At 39.3% G+C, this 20798-nt stretch overlaps 1 protein-coding gene across 1 annotated transcript in view; it reads right to left on the bottom strand.

Annotated features, from left to right (window-relative positions):
• GLIS3 (GLIS family zinc finger 3) overlaps positions 1–20798 on the bottom strand; it is a 471312-nt gene that overhangs the window by 429899 nt on the left and 20615 nt on the right. The window lies entirely within an intron of this gene.

The raw sequence follows: 20798 nt of genomic DNA, 5'->3' as shown, positions 1-20798 counted from the left end.
GTTCCAGCTTTTTGGAAGGCTGAGGCAGAAGGATCACCGAGGCTGCCGTGGCCATAAGTGTGCCTCTGCACTCTAGCCTTGGCAACAGAGTGAAACTCCAACTCAAAAAAAACAAACAAACCTAACAGAAGTTAGGGGTGGGGAAACTAAGATGGGAGGAGTTATTCCCACTCTATTTACTTAGCTGTTGACAATTTACCAACCCCCCCCCCACAACCCTATCCCTTAGTCTTCAGGACAAACTCAGACTAAAGTTAAATTGGGGTGCTTTCAGTTTATGCTTGTGATAGTGTTATGCAAGAGTAACCCAAAGAACACAAGATAATGCTTAACCAAGGGGAAGAAAGCAGGGCCTGTTCAAACTTGCTCTATTCGCAGATGGGGTGGGGGTGAGCAGTACCCTCCTATCACTATGACAGGCAAACTGAGAAAATGTATCAGATTTGCTGGGTTTTGAGCCTTTCTGGAATTAGATGCCATTTTGTAATTTCAAGGAAAAAATTAAATCTCCTTCTTTGTCATGGGAACCATGGTGTAAAAGGGAGGAGAATGTGTTTCCAGGATTTAAAAAGCCTGCTTGAGCTCTTAACAACTGAGTTATTTTCACCAGCAGGACTTGTTTTTATTTGTTTAAGCCCTAGGCTTCCAAGAAGTGAGGAAACTTAAGGAAGGGAAATAGAAAGGGAGAAGGGGAAGAGAATTGGGTGGTTGTGTGGAAGGAATGACAATGACTTCTGGCCTTCTACCCATTTCAGGCCAAGTACCCACACCCCTCAGCTGATTAGCTACCTGATTAAAGTTATTAAAAGACTGACATTGAACTTGAAGTTGCGTCCGGAGCCCACTTCACCAGTCAAGCATCTATTCCATTCACTCATCATTCTGAAAACATAAAGCTCAAGAAATACTTTCAGATCTCATCCATGAGTTTAACATAGAAAATATTGCAAAGCTCTAATGCTTCATTCAGTTGTAGAGTAAATACCCCCAATTCACTGTGAGCACCTCTTTCCTTTGGGGATACTTGAGAGTAAGGTGTGGAACTTGAGAAATCTGTCACAATGAAAAGCAAGGAGAGAAGAATAGGGATGGAAGAGGAGGAAAGAAAGAGAGGGGAGCATGGAAAGGGAAGGGGGGTAGATTAAGATGAAAAGAGAAGAGAAGGGATGGTGAAAGTATGGAGGGAAAGATGGAGGTTAGAAAGAAACAGAGGTAAGGAAGAAGATTCCCATGATAGAATAAAACCAAACACCCTTCTCACTGCTCAGAATAAATCTGAGGCTAAAACTGAGAAGGCAGATATCAAGAATGAAGTGGCAAATACCCAGGGAGATAACTCAAGAGGGTCACTCCACTCAGCAAAGAAACACACAGAAGTGAAGGTAAAAGAGACCCCCCTTGGGCACTCTGAGCCCTTAGAATACCCCTGAGCAAATGGATGAAGCCACATTATATAACTCACTCACTTCTCTGCCTTTCATCTTTGTCAATGGCCATAAATCCACAATTTCACTAAGTGCAATTCCCATTTCAGAGAGTCTTACAGCAGGCAGCTCTGCTTCACAACCCCACGAAAATAGGTCCTTTTCACTCTCTTATCTTAAATCTCAAAAAAAAAAGCATACTCCTGCTAAGAAAAGATACAGACTTCTTTGAGTTTTTAAGGGCCAATTACAGTACATCACAACTAGCGTATCCTATAATATTGTCTCCAAAGAGTGCTCTTCAACAGATCCAGGTGGTCCCCATGTTACAAAGGGCTGTGTTCTAAAAGTTCCTGTGGAAGGTAGTTGTCTAGTACTCAGAACACATTTTCACGGCGAGGAAAATAAAACAGAAATGATGACAGAGAGACCCAGTCTAGTCCCAAAAGTCTCCTTAACCATATATCTGAACTACACAACTTAGAGTGGTCCTAGACCTGGAAGTCATTGTGGTATAGTACTTCAAAAGGGAAGAAAAGGAAAAGAAGACAGAATATTCTCTTGCTCTCTCCTGGATGGGAAGTGACACCAGCCACTCATGAGTAGGGGCCGCCAGCAAGTTATAACATAAAAATACTCATGCAAGGGAACCCACACTGTTCACAGATACTTGCTATTTTTGCAAATTCACCTAATCACTCACAGGAATACTTGACAGAGTGCTGAGTAGCATGGGTTTGAGAGTGATGCAGGGCAGCAAACAGGCAAGCCGGAGACGGCTATAGGATGGGTCTTTCCCCTCCACCTTTTCTTCTTGCTAGATGCCCAAAAGGCTAAATCAGAGGCTCTCAAATTTTCTCCATTCATGACACTCTGGTGTCTCAATCATTTTTTTCATGGCGCCACTAGGTCAAAAGAAATACCTAACGGTTCCATGAGTTAAATGTGTAGATGTAGACAACTTAATATGTATTTATGTCCTAACATCTTAGTAGCCACTAGAAAAAAAAAGATATAAGTAGATGAGAAAGTGACACTTTTATTTCATACTTTATTAAATAATCACAATTTTTAATGGGAAGTGTATGCTACTGAGCTCTACACAGCTTCTCAAACTTTGGAATTAGATTGGATTCTCCTACCCCACTTCCTGCTCCACATTGATTTTTACATGGTACTGGCTTTTTATCACAGCAACCCTGAAAGCCCAGCTTTGCAATGATATGACATCATTCAAAGGAATGCAGTGATCTAATATAGAAACTATGAGCTACCTTAAGCCAGTAGTTCACATGGCGGCTGACAGATGCCAATTGTTTCTGTGCTTGCCTCAAAAAAAAATTAAAATAACCCACAGCTTCCCTGTGAATTCACTGTGGCACTCTAGGGTGCTTCGGAGAACAGTTTGGGAAAACAAGGCTAGTGTCTTCTCAACGCAACCAATTAAGAATATCCTTGCTGGTTTACATTTCATAATAAGAAAAAAAGAGTTATGTGGCCTACACTGAAATGGTCATAGACTTGACTCCTAAAGTAAACTCTGACCTGCTCTATTAAAAGTGTTCCACATTCAATCCACAGCAGTCTTTGGGTTAGTGATAAACTGCTCAGTGGCTCACAGAAAGTCTATGCTGACTCTGAGACAGAGGACAGATGGTTCAGTGTTTATGGATTAGATCACATTTTTTAAACTACTTCATCCTATGGTATAATCTAGAAAATGGTTTAGAACTATTATGGTTTATACATTTTTTCATTAGTTGACATGTGAATAAATGTTGAATCAATGATATACCACTAACTTATAGTAAAAAGATTCTATGAGTATGTTTTGCTGATAATCATATTATGTTTGTCCTTGGTAAAACTAAAAGAAAAATAAAGTCTAAAAAACAGCAAAGACTGATGAGGTCCAACTTGTCTATATTCCTTTTATGGCATTCGCTTTTGGGGACTTGGTCAATAATTCATTGCCTACTCCAATCTGTTGAGAGACCGTGTTTTTGTTTCTGGAATCTCTGTCCTGTTCCATTGGTTTATGTGTCTATTCTTGTACCAATACCAGGCTGTTTTAGTTACTGTAGCCTTGTAATAAAGTTTAAAGTATGGAAGTGTGATGCCTGCTGCTTTGTTCCTTTTGCTGAGGATTATTTTGGATATTCATGCTCTTTTCTGCTTCCATACGAATTTCTGTTTCCATATGAATTTCTGAATGAATTTCTGTTTCCCTAAGAATTTTGTGTCCAGGACTGAGAAATATGATGTTGGTAATTTGATGGGTACTACATTGAACCTGTAGATTGCCTTGGCTAGGATGGACATCTTGACAGTATTGATTCCTCTAATTCATGAGCAAGGAATGTTTTTCCATTTGTTTGGGTCATCTTTGATTTCTTTGGTTAGTATTTTGTAGTTTTCATTGTAAAGATCTTTTACTTCCCTCCCTGGGAATATACTCAGAGAAACATAAATCATTTTACAAAAAAGACACCTGCACATACATATTTATTGCTGCACTATTCACAATAGCAAAAACATGGAACAAATCCTATTGCCCATTGAAAGTGGACTGGATAAAGAAAGTGTGGTACATATGCATGATGGGGTACTACGCAGCCATAAAGAAGAACAAAATCATGGACTTCGCAGCAAATTGGATGGAGCTGGAGACCATCATACTAAGTGATCTATTACAGAAACAAAGAACTGAATACCACATGTTCTCACTCACAAGTGGGCCCTGAACAATAATCATATGAACACAAGGAAGAGATCAGCAGTCGGTGGGCACTGCTAGGGGAGGGAAGAAAGAAGGATGGGGGACATGAGATAACACAAAGGGTACTAGGTCCACTACCAGGGGAATGAAGACCAGTTGGAAGCCCAAACTTCACCTGCACGCCACCTACCTATGTACCCTATATCTCTATAACAAAATTAAATTAAATTTCAAGTTCGTGACCAGCCCAGGCAACATAGTGAGACCTCATCTCTACAATAAATCAAAAAATTAGCCTGGCATGGTAGCAAAGGCCTGCAGCTTCAGTTACTTGGAAGGCTGAGGTGGAAGGATTGTCGGAGTCCAGCAGGTCTACACTGATATGGCCATGAGCGTGCCACTGCACTCCAGCCTGGACAACAGAGTGAGACTACAACTCAAAAAGAACATTTTTTTTTCATAAAAAGCAAAGACTGCACTGAGGTCAGAGAAAAGTCAGGCTTATCGATTCATTCATTCATTCATCCATTTATTCTACAGATGTTTTAAAGTTTCTATCACGTTCCAAACACTGTGTATGTCACCAAGGACACAGTAAGGAATAAGCCTTTGAACTCTTTTCAAAATCAGTAGTGATCTTCATCTTCCCCAATCTAACAGAATTTTCTGGTTCCTCTTATCAACCTCTCATCACATCTAACCTAGTTGATCTCTCTTGTTTTCCTTTCACTCTGTTCACTTGACTTCCAAGACACCCTCTCTCTACCTGCCTCATTGGTTATATCTTCTTAGTTTCTTCCTCTTCCTAAAGTCCAATTGTTCCATAGCTCGATTCTTGGCCATTTTCTCCACTCTCACACACCCCTTCAGTGGTTCCTTGTAGTCTCATGAAATCAAATATCATCTCTTTGCTGTTAACTCCACATTTCAGTCTCTAGCTCCCACTTCACTCCAGAGCTCCAGATCTGTATATACAACTATGTACTCAACATCTTCATGTAAAAGACTAATAGGTATCTCAAAAATAATGTGTTCAAAACAGAAATCTGATCGCTGGCCCCTAACCCCAGATGTCTTCATCTCAGGAAATGGTACTACCATTCACTACATGCTCAGGCCAAACACCTAGAAATCTTCCTTGATTCTTCTGTTTCTTATTCCCCCATAGCCAATCTTTAGCAAGTCCTGTTGGCTCTACCTTCAACACCTCTCCTGAACCTAAGCCCACTACCACCATGCCAGTCCTAGCCACCACCTCTCTCCCCAGGGCTGCTGAAATAACCTACCTGGTTTTCCAGTTTCTACTCTTGCCCTACCATCCAGTCTATTCTCAACATAGCAACAAGACGTCTTTGCAAAATGCAAGATAGATCATGTCAGTCATTTACTTAAATCCCTCCAAAAGATCCCATCACACTTGAAATCTCTGAACTCTCAACCTCAGTCTATGAAAACCTAAATGGTCTGGCTATACCTGAATCAGATCAGGAATGCATTTGCTTTTTTCTCTTCCTAAGGTCTTCAGATGGCTCACTCTTCATTTGAATCTAGCCTTCCCTAGACGCCCTTTCTAAAATATTCTCCCTATTCCTCTGATTTATTCTACTTTGTTTATTCTACTTATTATTACTCTACTTTGTTTCTCCCTATACTATTTATTACCCCCCATGAAATTACATCCCATTCAAACATAAGGTAAGTACAGTTGCTTTGCCTCATTCACATGAACACACAGTAGACTCTCAAATACTCAGTGAAATAACAATCTTCCACTTTCATAGAGTTTACATCTGGTAAAAGATGACAAAGAAAAAGGCTTGGGCTCAAAGACCTGATTATCTGTTTGGAGTCTGTGTTCATCTCACAGTATGCTACTTAGCATATTAGCAATGTCTTATGTGCCAGGCATTATGTGAAAATTCTAGACATGGATTACTTAATTTTTTAAGTTTCTATGATGTAGGCATAGATATTATCCTTTAGACAGGGTATGTCACTTGTTCAAGGTCCCAGAGCTGATCAGAGGCAGAACTTGGATTCAATCTCAGATCTACCACACTCTCAATCTACATACCATAGTCACTATGCTCTACTATATTCTACTGCCTCTATGTATGGCATTTCTGGAAAACGAGATCATTGAGCTAGAATGATCTCTAATGATTCAATTCTACCTCTTAACACATAAAAAAATTATAACTTGTGTTGCTTGACATTTGATTTCTATATTAAATCACAAGAATTTTTTTATCCAGATACAGCTCAGTGAAGACAACTGGCCACAGACTACCACAGAAACACGCACACAGAGACCACATGCCATTTTAGGATGATGAGGCATCAAATGAAACATTCATCATGCCTTTCATCACTCATATTATCCATGTTATGAATTATTCCCTGCAAAAATTACAAATTTAAACAAGAAGTACCAGAGGTGACAACTTCACAACCTGAAGTCAACCAAATTAGAATACTTTATTATAACGCAGCCACCTCTGTTCTTAACTTTATCAATCATGAGGAAAATCAGTTACCTGGCTCATTCAGACAAGAACCAAACCATTATCTAATTGAAACCTCCCGTATCTAATTGTGCAGGATGAAATGCATCAGACAGTGTTCTCTCACAGTTTGAAACAGCTGTAAAAAAAATGTTCTGGAATCCTCTAGCTAAATTCGGAACCAGCTCAAACCCTAAGAACAAGCACCTCAAGGTCAGAGATGCAGTAGAGACTTTGCTTCTGTTTTCTACTGTAATTAGAACCAAATCATCATGCACCCTATTAAGATACCTCTAGTTCTTACTGCCATTGTCATATTCTCTAGCATACACAAATGTAGCATATATTTAACACATGCGTGTGCGTGCACGCACACACACACACACACACACACACACACACACACACACACACACACTCTTCAACAAACCTCGTAGTTCTTGATTGTGTATGGGATGGATATCATCTGCTATGATAATGATGCATAGTTATTACACTGCAAAACATGACAAATAGTAAAAAAAAAAATCCTGATGCAATTGAAAGATTAGAAAAAATACTTGGAAAACAAACTATGCATCTGCATTCAACTTTACCACTGAACATAAGCCAAAACTATTCTTTTGTTCTAAATTTACCAAAAACAGCATCAGTTGTGACTTTTGGCAACTCTCAGGACCTAATTTGAAATCCATTTGGACTCTAAATAAACCCATAAACTTTATAGATCTGCTGATAAGTGCTACATGCTGTGATACAACCCATTTGTGTAAAGGCTTCAAGGACTCAATTCTTTCACAAAAATAAAGGTTTGGAAAATGTCACTGCAAGGAAAGGAACACAAAACAAAAAGGAGAATGCCCGAGGATGAAGGGGAATGTCACTGCTTGGAAAATGAGAGAAAATTTGTCCTCCACACATTCACACCCATGTTCCCTCCTTAACCTTGTGATAAGGTTTTTTAAGCCAACACAACTCATCTCCCACCTTCTAATCTGAGAGCATTCTTGCTAGACTTTTCTGGGCATTTTCTGGTCTCTGGACTCCAGGTCTCAAAGATGAGTCCACAGATAAGCCATCTTATAAAATGAGAGTAGACAGTCCTCTAGAGTGAAGCGAAGCTAGCAGAAAAGACCATCCTCTCTTGGTGAAATCCCCAGAGATGAAATGACTTCTAAGTATTATGATACTTTGCCAGTTCCTTGAAAGATTAATTTTTAGCCAGGTGTGGTGGTGCATGCCTATAATCCCAGCACTTTGGAAGGCTAAGGAGAGAGGACTGCTTGAGGCCAGGAGTTCAAGACCAGCCTGGGCAACACAGTGAGATTCCATATCTCTAACAAACAAAAAAATTAGCCGGGCCTGGAGGCACAAACCTGCAGTCGCAGATTTTTGTGAGGTTGAGATGGGAAGATCACTTGAGCCCGGGAGGTTGAGGCTACAGTGAGCTATGAACACACCACTGCACTCCAGCCTGGATGACAGTATAAGACCCTGTCTCTTAGAAGAAGAAAATAAAAATAAATAAATATATGCATTTCTGGATGAAGAAACAATTAAAATTTTTTAAAAATAGTAATTAAAACAACAGCCAGCCCCCACAGTCCCCAAACATTTAAGCAAAACAAGTCTTTAATCTTTTTGTCCTTCATAATCCCTAGCTACTTAGCCATTGATAGCACTACCATGTCTATGTCTGGCCCCTATTAGGCAACTTTCACTGCTAACTCATTCTGCAAGTCAGGCTTCATCTCTAGCTCTCAGTTTTTAAAAGGTGCCTAGAATCCTCATACATCATAAAAACAACGGCAGCTAGAAAGAAATTTTTTAAATTATTTCATTCAACATACTCATTTTATAAAGAGCCCAGGTTGCAATGTTTACTCTCTTAAAATCGCTAAGTTGGTGCCAAGAGATTCTGAGTCTCGTTCTCCTAATCCCCAAGCCAGCATTTCTACTACAGTACATCATTGCAGAAATGAATGTATTTTCTACCCATCCATGGAAAAGTAAAAAACAAATTAGATAGACAGATAAATAGATAGCCAGCCAGCCAGTCAGCCAACCAGCCAGTGTGGCTTAGTGACTAAGAGCATTTACTCTAGAGCAAAAGTGACTGGTTCACATACTGGTCACACTTACTAGTTGTGTGAACTTGGGGACAAATTATTCAACTATATTTTAGTCTCTCATCTATAAAATATGAGGAAAAATTATAACAACTAGCACAACGGTACCCACCCCACTGGGTTTGGGGGAAGCTTAAATGAGATGATATGTCTCCTATTAATACATAAAAAAATTAAGATACAGAGCACTTAGAATAATATCTACCATATCATATGTTTTATGTAAGGATAACCTACCCTTATCCTTTCAAATATAATTAAGGCTATAAAGAAAGTCTGAAAAGGAGGTTAGGGTCTCACTTTGCCTTATTTCTCTGGGCTTGTTCTGAGCACTTCTCAAATATACAAGCTCATTTGATACAGAGCATTTTGAAAGCAATTCCATAGTATGGTTTAGTGAACTGTGCCTAGACCTAACACTTCCTATTATTCTAGACAATTTAAGAACAAGAATAAAAGGTAGAAAGGGCCTACTAGTCACAGATCCAATCCTTGACTTCCACTCTGAGAATTGTTATTGATTTGACAACTGTACAGAGTACTCCAGGATCTGTGATGATGCTTTACAGAAAATAAGAGTCCATACTTATTGGTTTGATTCTGGAAGACACACTGGAAGGGCAGTTTGCTTCGACTCTCCAAAGTACCAGCACCAGCTGGGCAGCACCTCTTCTGAGACACAGGTCCCAGTTCCAAGCTTCTAGGTTCTGGTAACTCCCAACCTCTTCCTTTTGATCCTTCAGCCATAGGGTGGTAGCTGCTTCCAGCAGTTACTATCTATGCATTACCCCAAAGTTCTCTTTTTTCACCTTTTCAATCCTTCAATAACTGTTCAACAAACCTCTGATACTAAATTATCTGTGTTAAAATAACTGCAGTGTCTCTCATTTCCTGACTGCACCCTGGCTCAAACACCAACAAACAGACATTTTGTCCAAGTTTTCTCACACTACACAAAATCACCCCTTGTCATTTACGGAGAAGGCAACTCCAATCTTTCACCTGAAACATTTTTAAATGTCTCTGTGTCACTCAAAGGGAACTCTTCTTAATGTCTAATTTCAATTCTTCCGCTTGCTATGACATCTCCTCTCAGCCTTTTGTCAATGGGAACCACAGACATAACGCTCACAACCCACAGATATTCTACGTCATCTGCATTTTTGTGTGACAAAACTTGTCCCGCTAGTCTTGATCTGAGCTTAGAACCTAAATCTATTTTAATATAATGACTCTCATTTATGCAACATTAATGCTACAAGTTACAATGCAAATCAAGAGGTTTATCATTGTTCTGATAGAAATATTACAAAGTATCATCCAGCATTATATAATCATAAGCAGAACAACGAGATATCTGAACCACCATTACAACCTACCTGAATCATTGGAATTTTAGCTAATTTCATATTTAGGTGCAATATTAATATGACTACTTCATTATGTCATCTAGTGTAGTTGGCTGGAGTATTTTCATATTTAAATATATATATATTTTTTTTTTTTCTTTTTTTTTAGTTGTAGAGTCTCACTCTGTCACCCAGGCTAGAGTACAGTGGCACACTCACAGCCACCCCAGCATCAACCTGCTGGGCTCAGGCGATCTTTCCGCCTCAGGCTTCCAAGTAGCTGGAACTATAGGCACACACTGCCACACCCTTCTTTTTTATTTTTGGAGAGACAAGGTCTCTCACCACTTGCCTCAGCCTCCCAAAGTGCTGGAATTACAGTCTAAGCCACCAAGCATATTATCTTATTATAAATAACACTGCTTTTACAGTTCCTTTGTATTTCAGTTAGTTGATTTTTTTTAATTATGAGTAGTAGGTAAATACTACTATTAATTTTATTTGAGAATATTAAAGAGGAAAAAATAAGGCTAGAAAACAGATGTATAGATGCAGGGCAGGAAGGGAGGAACATATGACTCTGGTGGAAACACATCACTGGGGGGAAAGTAAGGCCTGGCAACAAGCCCACAGAAAATACTAGATGAATGCTTAAAGATCAATCTTTTTTTCTAGGCAAAAATGCCACACCAGTGTTTGTAAAGGCTCATTACAATATGCGTTTGAAATATGTGGGTCCATTTATACGTGGATTTTCTTCTGCCTCTACCATCCCTGAGACAGCAAAACCAACTTTGTGTCTTTCACCTATCCCACGTGAAGACAATGAGGATGAAGATCTTTAAGATGATCCACTGCTACTTAATAAACAGAACATATATTTTATCTTCCTTATGATTTTCCTAATAATATTTTCTTTTCTGTAGCTAACTTACTGTAAAAATATAGTATGTCAGTCTGGGTGCAGTGACTCATATCTATAAGCTTAGCACTTTGGGAGGCTGAGGTGGGAGGATTGCTTGAGTCCAGGAGTTTGAGACCAACCTGGGCAACAAAGAGAGATCTCATCTCTACAAAAAAAAATCAAAAAATTAGCCAGGCATAGTGATGCATGCCTGTAGTCCCAGCTACTCAAGAGGGTGAAGAGGGAGGATTGCTTGAGTCCAGGAGTTGGAGGCTGTGGTGAGACATGACTGTGCCACTGCAATCTAATTTGGGTGACAAAGTGATACTCCAACTCAAAAAATAAAAGAGAATACAGCATATTTAACATATACAAAATATATGTTAATCAACTGTTTAAGTTATAGGTAAGGCTTCTAATCAACAGTAGGCTATCAGTAGTTAAGTTTTGGAACAATCAGAAGTTATGTATTTCAGCACCCTAACCCCTGTGTTGTTCAAGGGTCAACTGTATATATCCCATTGGTTCTGTTTCTCTATAGAACTCAGCCTGATACAGATACCAGAAAACAAAGAAAAGCAATCTGCAAGATAAATGAAGTGACATATAAAGAAAAGCAGAGATAAAAGATCAGGTTGCCTAGGAAGAAGCAATGTAAGGAAACAGCCTGTTCTTACAGTCCCTCAAAAGATCTGGCTGGTACATCCTCCTCTTAGGTGCCACAAAAGGGACCTTTTACATAAGGTAGCACAGTGGGTTTCGGGTACCTGCAACCAAAAGTCTTGAATAAGGTGCCTGCAAAATCAGTGCATTGCAGTACTGGTCTCCTGCTCCGCTCATTGTGCTACCAGGAGCCAGGCTCCATGACTCATCTTGACAATATACGGGAAATATGCAGTAAGATGTTTAAGACCCCAAGGCTGTGGGGTCAGAAAGAACCTGGATTCAATTCCCAGGTTTGCCACATACTGGCCATATGACCACTGCTGTGGTTTCATCTCTTCAAGACTTAGTTTGCCTTGCAAGTTGTGCCCTAGTTACAGCTCTGCTCAGTGCAACAGCATCCAGACTAAGATTCCTTTTCTCTTCTCACTACCTACCTGACCGTGTTAAAACCACTATTTTAAGCAAGTTACAAGTAGCACTTTTAACACAAATAGACACAAACACCTGCAACAATTTACTTGGCAACGGATTCTCTGCTTCAGCTAGCTGTTCTTTTCAAAATAAATATATACCAGACACTACACCACCACACATAGTAGAAATTCTGGTAGATATAATGTATCTTTCCTCAGGAAAGTATTCTCAACTGCCAAGAACCTAACCTTTTGAGGTACACTCTGTGCCAAAAACCAAAACATTATCTTATAGAGATATGTGGGGCTTTAAAGTCAGCAAGATATGAGTTAAAATAGTGGGTGTTCTTGGGAAAGTTTCTTACTCTTTCTAAGCCTCTCTTTTCTCATGTTTTCAATGGGGATACTTCATAGGGTTGAAGAGAATTAAATTAAAATAAGTAAAGCTAAGTACAATTTTAGAACATAGGAAACACTAAATAATTGCTAGCTAACTTATTTTCATCCAGTGAATAACCAAAAGTGTATGTGTTCTACATAATAATATACTAATAACCACTTACTGGCACCAAGAGGTAATTTTTCTATTAACTTATATGAGGTTAATCCTGTCAAGTAAATTGAACAACTTTACTGGAAGGCAGTTGGGTAAGATTCTGAATCTAAGTGCAATCAAACTTTCTCCTAAATGTAAAGTGACCAGACATTCCAGTTTGTCCAGAATGGTCCTGGGCATAATTATTAGTAGGGTTTCATTTCTCTCTTGAAAATGTCCCGGGTTAGATAATAAATTCTATTTTCACCTTACCTGAATAAAGTAAAATCTCTACATGGGAGATAAACATTTAAAATATTTAATTCACCTCAATGCTTGTTCTATTGTTTAGAACAATATTTTTCTATTAGAAATAAAATAATATTGTTCTATTATTCTATCTATTGTTTAGGTTTTTCTCTCTGGTTTTTGGAGCAAACTGGAAATACAGAGCTTTGAGGGTTCTAAAGCCACACATCACTTAGCTTTTCATACTTCCCAGACTTGGGAGTTTTGACATGAATGAAGAGGACAGTAGAGCAAGGCCATTGCATGCAGCAGCAATTGCTGTGATTTGTAGACTCCAAATTGTCACATGCCCATTTCTAATCAAGGAATGACAATACCCTACATGCCTCTGGCAGTTTGTAATTCAAAACGCACTTTCCATTTACCATCTAATTTCATCCTCCAAAAAACACATGACATTTTCTGTTTCACCATCTTACATGCATCAGATTTCCACACAAGTAGATGACTATCCAGAGAGTCAACCCACGTAGCTCAGAGGTTCTCTAATGTTGACCCATGTCCCTACCCAAGACTCCAATCTCTGCCTTCCTCAGATCCTTGACACTCAATTTCCACACACTTCCAAGAATTTGAAGAACTGGTTTTGGCCTTCTTGTTTCATTTTGAAGCCTGCCCTGCATCTCAGGCCATAATTTGCAGCTTTTTAAAATCAGCCTCGCCGGGCTTGGTGGTTCGGCCTGTAATCCATGCCTTTGGCAGGCTGAGGTGAGTGGATTGCCTGAGCCCACGGGTTCGAGACCCGCCTGGGCAACTTTGCAAGACCTCTTCTCTGCAATAAATCAAAAATCAGCTGGACGTGGTAGCGCACGCCTGTAGTTTCAGCTACTTGGAAGGCTGAGGTGGAAGGATCGCCGGAACCCAGCAGGTCGAGGCTGCGGTGGCCGGGAGCGGCCACTGCACTCCAGTCTGGGCGACAGAGTGAGACTCCAACTCAAAAAAAATAAATAAATAAATCAGCCTCATGAAACCAACAATAAGAGGTGCCCTGGATCTACTCCTACTCAAGAACATGTGACCAAGTCTGCCCTGTGCCTGGAAGCTTCCCATCTTAGAATGAGGATAAGACATTACCCTGCATCTTCCAGATGCGAAAACTGAGGCAGGGAGGCCAGGTGGCACAGCAGGGTCACACACTGGAAAAGCCTGAACTGGAGTGTGGATCTTAAATCCAGTGTCCACTGCTTTTTCCAACAGCCTTACTTCTCAAATTCCAACAAGCATATGCAGAGTCAGTTATGTGATTTATGGGGGCCTGTGCAAAATGAAAATGCTGCTTCCTTTGTTTGAAAAGCAAGAAAAAAAACTCTTTTGTTTCTTTCCAGGTCTCTCCCTTGACATACTTGGATTGTTTTGTTTTGTTTTTTGTTACTTAACATTGGGTTCCTTCTGCATGGCGATACTCACACGACAAGTGCACGCCTTCAAAAGCTCAGTCTCAACAACAATTGGGTACATGGGGCACATGTACCCCATCCTACCCTCCTCACACTCACAGCTCCCCATCTCTCCCAGGAGCAGGGGACAGCAGCAGACACTAAGTAGGGGTGGAGGAGCCAGTGGCCATCCTGGCTGGAGGTGGGACCACGCATGAACTAAGACTCCAACCCCTTTGCATATTCAAATCCCACTGGACTAACAAAACACAAATTCAAAGATAAAATTATTAACAAAGTCAAGATATCGACAACAGAACACTAAATCTCAAGTGTAGGTGCTCCTTCTGAGTACAGGACCCTGTGCAGTGACAGCCATGAAGCCAGTCTTGTGCACATAAATCACCTGAGGAATCTTGTAAAAATATACATTCTGATTCAGGATGTCTGGGCTGATCCTGAGACTGTGCACTTCTAACCAGCTCCTGTAGGATGTTAAAACTACTGGTCCTTAGACATAAGTAGCAAGGTCCTACACCACAAGATGCATTTTTAACTTGTTTATTATGTCAGAGTCTATTGCAAATCTTCTATTACTTTCATTACTTAAAGAAGCAGCTAAGAAAAAAGTATTAAATACAAGTCACTGTCCGTTGTGTCTTTAAAATGTGGTGAGTCAGAGGTAGCAAATCTATTCACATTCGTGATAGCCACCTGCCTGGGTTTAAAGACTTCATATAGACAGAGACATGAAGAGGTGCTTGTGCATATACTGATGCCACTCAGACGGCCACACATAAAGGCTTCTTGACTCCTCCCCATGAGGACAGTGTCCTCCATGCTCAGAAGGGCCAGTTGTTGAGAACTCCCAAGTAAAATTTTACAACACAAGAGCAAGGGCTCATTTCCTCAGCCCATGGATAGAAATGACATCTGAATGGTTTAAGTGTTTAAAGGCATACTCTTTCAGGAATAGCAGAAACCTCAACTCTACTGAAGAGAGATAAAGATTTCTCAGTACTCCTGTAGCAAGAGATCTTTGATTGCGGAGTCCTAGTCAATGTAAAACCACATAGCACACAAAGAATAAGATCAGACTGGGTACAGTGGCTCACGACTATAATCCCAGCACTTTGGGAGGCCAAGGTAGGAGGATTGCTTGAGGCTAAGAGTTTGAGATCAGCCTGGGCAGTGCAGCGAGAGTCTATCTCTACCAAAAAAATATTGTTTAAATTAGCCAGGCACAGCAACATGCACTTGTAATCCTAGCTACTGGGTGAGGCTGAGGCAAGAGGACAGCTCAAGCCCAGGAGTTTGAGACTGCAGTGAGCTATGATCATGCATATTTCACTCTAGCCTGGGTGACAGAGCAAAATTCTGTCTCTTAAAAAATTTTTTAAATAATGAGATCGCCAGCAAACTGAGCCTCAGTCTCTTCACCCCTAAAATGGGCCAATTATACTTTCCCAGTCTCACATGGTACCTTTGATCAAATCACATGAGATAATCAATCTGAAAGTTTGTGAACTACAAAACACTGTACAAGTCCAAGGCTGTTCCTGTTTAACAGCCTTAAAAAGTGCTATAGGTGACTAATGAAAATTACATTTCAGCTTCATGGCCTATAGCATTTGAGGTGCGAAAGGGTGTTAATGGAGTGTATTCTTTTAAAGATGGAATGTTAGGAGACTGACAAACTGCTTTTATTACTGGAACAAATCATGCCTGCCATTCAGTAATACTTGGAAATCCATCATCAATTTGATTTATACCCAGCATCAATAAATCACACAAAGTGGACCTTGTACAGCTCAGAAGAGTAAACAAAAGTAAATATTGTGTTTCACCTGCCTTGTTGGCGAGACAAAATGAAAGCTCTGGCTACCTCAACTGGAATAATGCCTTTGGTCTCTGGCTGGTTTGGTTATTTTTGGAAACTTTTATGGAAATATTAACTTTATTTGCCCTAATTCTACAGGAAGCCACATTGGAAGTGCGAAGAAATATAAATGATTAAAAGGCAGAAGTGAAAAAAAGTAATCAAGTATTTTACCCCAAGTTTCTCTAGCTAATATATTAATGGTGTCTCTTCAAAACTGTGGAACTCCAATCACTACTCTTGACCCAGTTCTATCATGACCACATTCAACATGGTACACACACTGAGGTTAGCAGACTTTTTTCACTATCAGTTGTTTTTCCAAGGATAAACACAAAAAGGAATGATAGAGGAAAGTTAACAATTTAAATCAGTGGCAGTATTTTAAAATTTATGATGTGTCAGTGAGAGAAAAACACAAAGCTAGCTGACCCACTGGCAAATCAACCTCTAACCTAAGTTCCAGATTGAAACCAATTGAATTAGCCAACCACAAACAGTAAAATATAAACATAAAACTTGATGTATTATTTAAAGTACATTAATTTTTTCGACCTCCCAGGTTCACACAATACATTATCTTTCTTAAACCAGGTCTTTACAAGAGACACCAGCCTTAAATGACACAAAAGAGTTTTTTAATCCCAATGAGTTTGGTGTCCTTTGTTGATATTATTCTGTTTTTTCTGACCAACAATAATGAATAACCCACAAACACTAATGAATAACTAACTCCCTTTGTCTCCAAGGACAGCAGAACCCAATAAGAAATGTCAGAGGCCCCGTAGTAAAATAAAAACACTTATAATGAAAATCTTCCCAATTATAAAGTCCTCCGGGTCCTGCAAATGTAGAACTGTCTTAAATATTTAAATAGTTGTGTCAAATGTGCTTAAAGTGGGGATCATAAAACTGATTTCCCAGATGCTTTGAAAAACGCATTTCTACCAGTGTAATTACAGTGAGTAACTACTGGAGCAGGAAGTAGGAGAAATGCTATTATTGATACACAATAACCAGGAAGCTTCACTCCCAAATCCTAGAGAGGCCTGTAAGTTGCCAACTGCACCATGTCCTCTGTGCTCACTCAGTGGCTCAAATGAATAGAAATGCGTTTACCTCCATATATCAAACATTTACATATAGCAAGTGATCAATTTTAAAACTAATTTCTACTATCTTAGAAACATAAAGCTAAAAGTGACTTCTCTCTCGTAGGACAGAGGAAATAGAAACACACTGATGTTGTTGAGAACTAGGGTTCTCGCCAAGTGTGCAATGGGAAAGTGTGAGGAAGAACTCAGTAACGTTGTAGTTTAACTGAAAGTCACTATCTTTTTCTAAGCTATTTCCTAACTTTGTCCGTGAAAAGAGCTTAGACGCCATGACAACAAGGAAACTCTTTCAGCTGGTTTTCCAAATATCATTCCCCACTAAAAGGGACTTGAACTTTTTGGGAAAATGCATGATTCCAAGTTTGGTGTACATAAGTACAAGTGAACCTAGAACATCTCGCTATGACCGAAAGCAAAGAAGTACTTAACAGGAACATAACAAAAGAACACCGAAGCTGACTTCAAGGGGCTCCCACTAGCCAAATTTGGGATGATTTGAGCATCAAAAAGAATGTTAGTAATGAATTACAACCCAGTAAATCTTTTAAAAATTCATGAGTGACTCTACAGTGATTCTCAAAAAGAGAAAGGAGAGACGCTCTTATTTTCAGAAGAATATCAGCTAATAAACATAGAAGGAATAATAAAATAAGAAAACCACCATTATGCAATCAGCAACATAAAAACTAAATCAAACAAGGATCATTAATGGATGCTATGACAGACTGGTGGAGAACAAGATATCTGCACAAGATTATTTATTTATTTCAAAAGAGAAAACATCTCTCACAAGGCAGAGATCAGATGACACCATCTTAGCTAGGCAATCAAATGCAGCATCACAAATACTAGGATGAAGGAGCATTCGATGCTTCTGGGTGCAATGCAATGGGTACGGTATTCCTGTCAAAAAGTGTTTAACCTGAACTCAATCATGAAGCAATGATCAGACAAACCATATAGTAAAACAAGATAACTGAACTGAACTCTTTAAAAGTATCAACTTATTTTTTTCAAGAAACACAAAGAAGAGATGGGGGAGAGAGCTGATCTACGCTAAAGAAGACTGAAGAGACATGACAACCAAATGTACTGTATGATCTTTGCTTAGATCCTAGTCTAAAGAAAGAAAAACAGCTATAAAGAGCAACTAGATTATACATGGAGAAAGCAAATAACAATTTATATTGCAAATAAGTTGAATAAAATATAAAATTAAAATTGAATATGAACTATAGTTTTAAATGTAATTTATATATAAATAATACTGTTGTCTCAAAGTTAAATTTCTTGGTTATGCCTAATTCAGTTAAACAGCATGAAAGATACCTGTTTAGGAATATGGCAGTGGAAGGTCACAACTAACTTTTAAGTGGTTCAATTTATGGAGAGAGATAGAAGAGCAAAAATGCTAAAAAAAAAAATAAATAAATAGAATAGAATACAAAATAATACAAGGCAAGATCAAACTTATTTTTTAAAAAAGACACATTCACTTGCCAGGTATGGTGGCTTATGCATGAAATTCCAGCGCTTGGGGAGGTCAAGACAGTAAGATCACTTGAGGCCAAGAGTTCAAGGCCACCCTGGGCAACATAGGAAGACTCTATCTCTAAAAAAGTAAAAAATAAGATAAATTCAGGATCAAATAATGAATTTTATTTTAAAAATAAATTATGTGGCCGGCCTCAGTGACTCAGCCTGTAATCCCAGCACTTTGGGAGGCTGAGGCGAGTGGATTGCCTGAGCCCAGGTTCAAGACCAGCCCAGGCAACCTGGCGAGACCTCTTCTCTACAATAAAAAAATAAACAATTAGCCAGGCATGGTAGTGCACACCTGTAATTATGGCTACTTGGAAGGCTGAGGCGGAAGGAACACCAGAGCCCAGCAGGTCAACGCTGGGGTGGCCGTGAATGTGCCACCGCACTCCAGCCTGGGCAACAGAGTGAGACTCCAACTCAAATAATAATAATAATAATAAAATAAGTTATGTAATGATTGTCTAATTTAAGTGGAAATAGCTAGGTGGGTATCTGGGAAAAAATGTTTGAGGGGGACTGATTTGGAAGGAGCTACCCTTTTCGACTTTATTTCTTTGTCTTCTTTCCTCCTTCACTCTTCTCAGAAGGCAAACTTGACAGATGGAGCTGGAGGCAGTCATTGTACAACCAAGAAGGAAAGGCTAAGGAAAACTCTATGAACTTGGACCTGAGAAATCTGAGTGGCCAACCATTAGTAGCAGTCACCTACTCCAGCCTTCTCTTGAAAGAAAAATAAACTCCTAAGACAGAGGTTCTCAAACGTTTTCAGTTTATTGCATGCTTAGTGTCTCAGTAATTATTTTTATGGTGGACCTAGGCCAAAAGAAACAGCCAACAGTAGCATTTATTAAGTAGTTAGGTGCCAACAACTTAACATTTATGTATTGAAAACTTATTAGCTGTTTGAAAAAAATATAGTACATATAAATTAAAAGAAAATACTATTTTTATTTCATTCTTAAGCAACCACAATTACTAATGGAATGTGTGTTCAATTGTGCACTCTACTGCTTCTCAAATTTAGGAATAAGATTGGACACCAGCTGGGCACGGTGGTTCATGCCTATAATCCCAGCATTTTGGAAGGCCGAGGTGAGAGGTTTGCCTGAGCTCACAGGTTCGAGACCAGCCTGGGCAACTTGGCGAGACCTCATCTCTACAATAAATCAAAAAATCAGGCGCAAGCCTGTAGTTCCAGTTACTTTAAAGGCAGAAGCGGAAAGATCACCTGAGCCTGCAGGCAGAGGCTGTGGTGGCCATGAGCGTGCCACTGCACTCCAGCCTGGGTGACAGAATGAAAGACTCCAACTACTCAAAAAAAAAAAAGATTGGACACCACCACCTGTTCCACATTGATTTTCACTCAGTACTTGCTTTTTTAAAAATTGTGTTGGCTGCTTGCATGTCTTCTTTTGAGAAGTGTCTGTTCATGTCCTTTGTCCACTTTTTAATGGTTTTTTTTTTCCTTTCACTTCATTTGAGTTCCTTGTACATCCTAGATGTTAGGCCTTTGTCAGATACATACTTTGCACATATTTTTTCAGTTTCTTTGGATTGTCTCTTTATACTCTCTTGATAGATTAAAACTACAATGAGATACCATGTACCTCCAATAAGAATGCCCATCATTAATAAGTTAGAAAACAACAGATGCTGACGTGGGTGCAGTGAAAAGGGAATGCCTCTACACTGCTGGTGGGAATGCAAACTAGTTCAACCTCTATGAAAAGCACTACGACAACTCCTAAAAGAACTAAAAATTGACCTTTCATATAATCCTGCAATCCCTCTCCTGGAATATACTCAAAGGAACATAAATTGTTCTACAAAAAACACACCTATACACACATGCTCATTGCAGCACTATTCACAATAGCTAAAACATGAAGCCAACCTACTGCCCATCGAAGTGGACTGAATAAAGAAATACGGTG

Source organism: Carlito syrichta, unplaced genomic scaffold, assembly GCF_000164805.1.
Source record: "Carlito syrichta isolate Samal-C Ts95f unplaced genomic scaffold, Tarsius_syrichta-2.0.1 Scaffold314834, whole genome shotgun sequence".
NCBI classification, from domain to species: domain Eukaryota; kingdom Metazoa; phylum Chordata; class Mammalia; order Primates; family Tarsiidae; genus Carlito; species Carlito syrichta.
The sequence above is the reverse complement of the archived record's forward strand: the minus strand, read 5'-3'. Positions and strand labels throughout refer to the sequence as shown.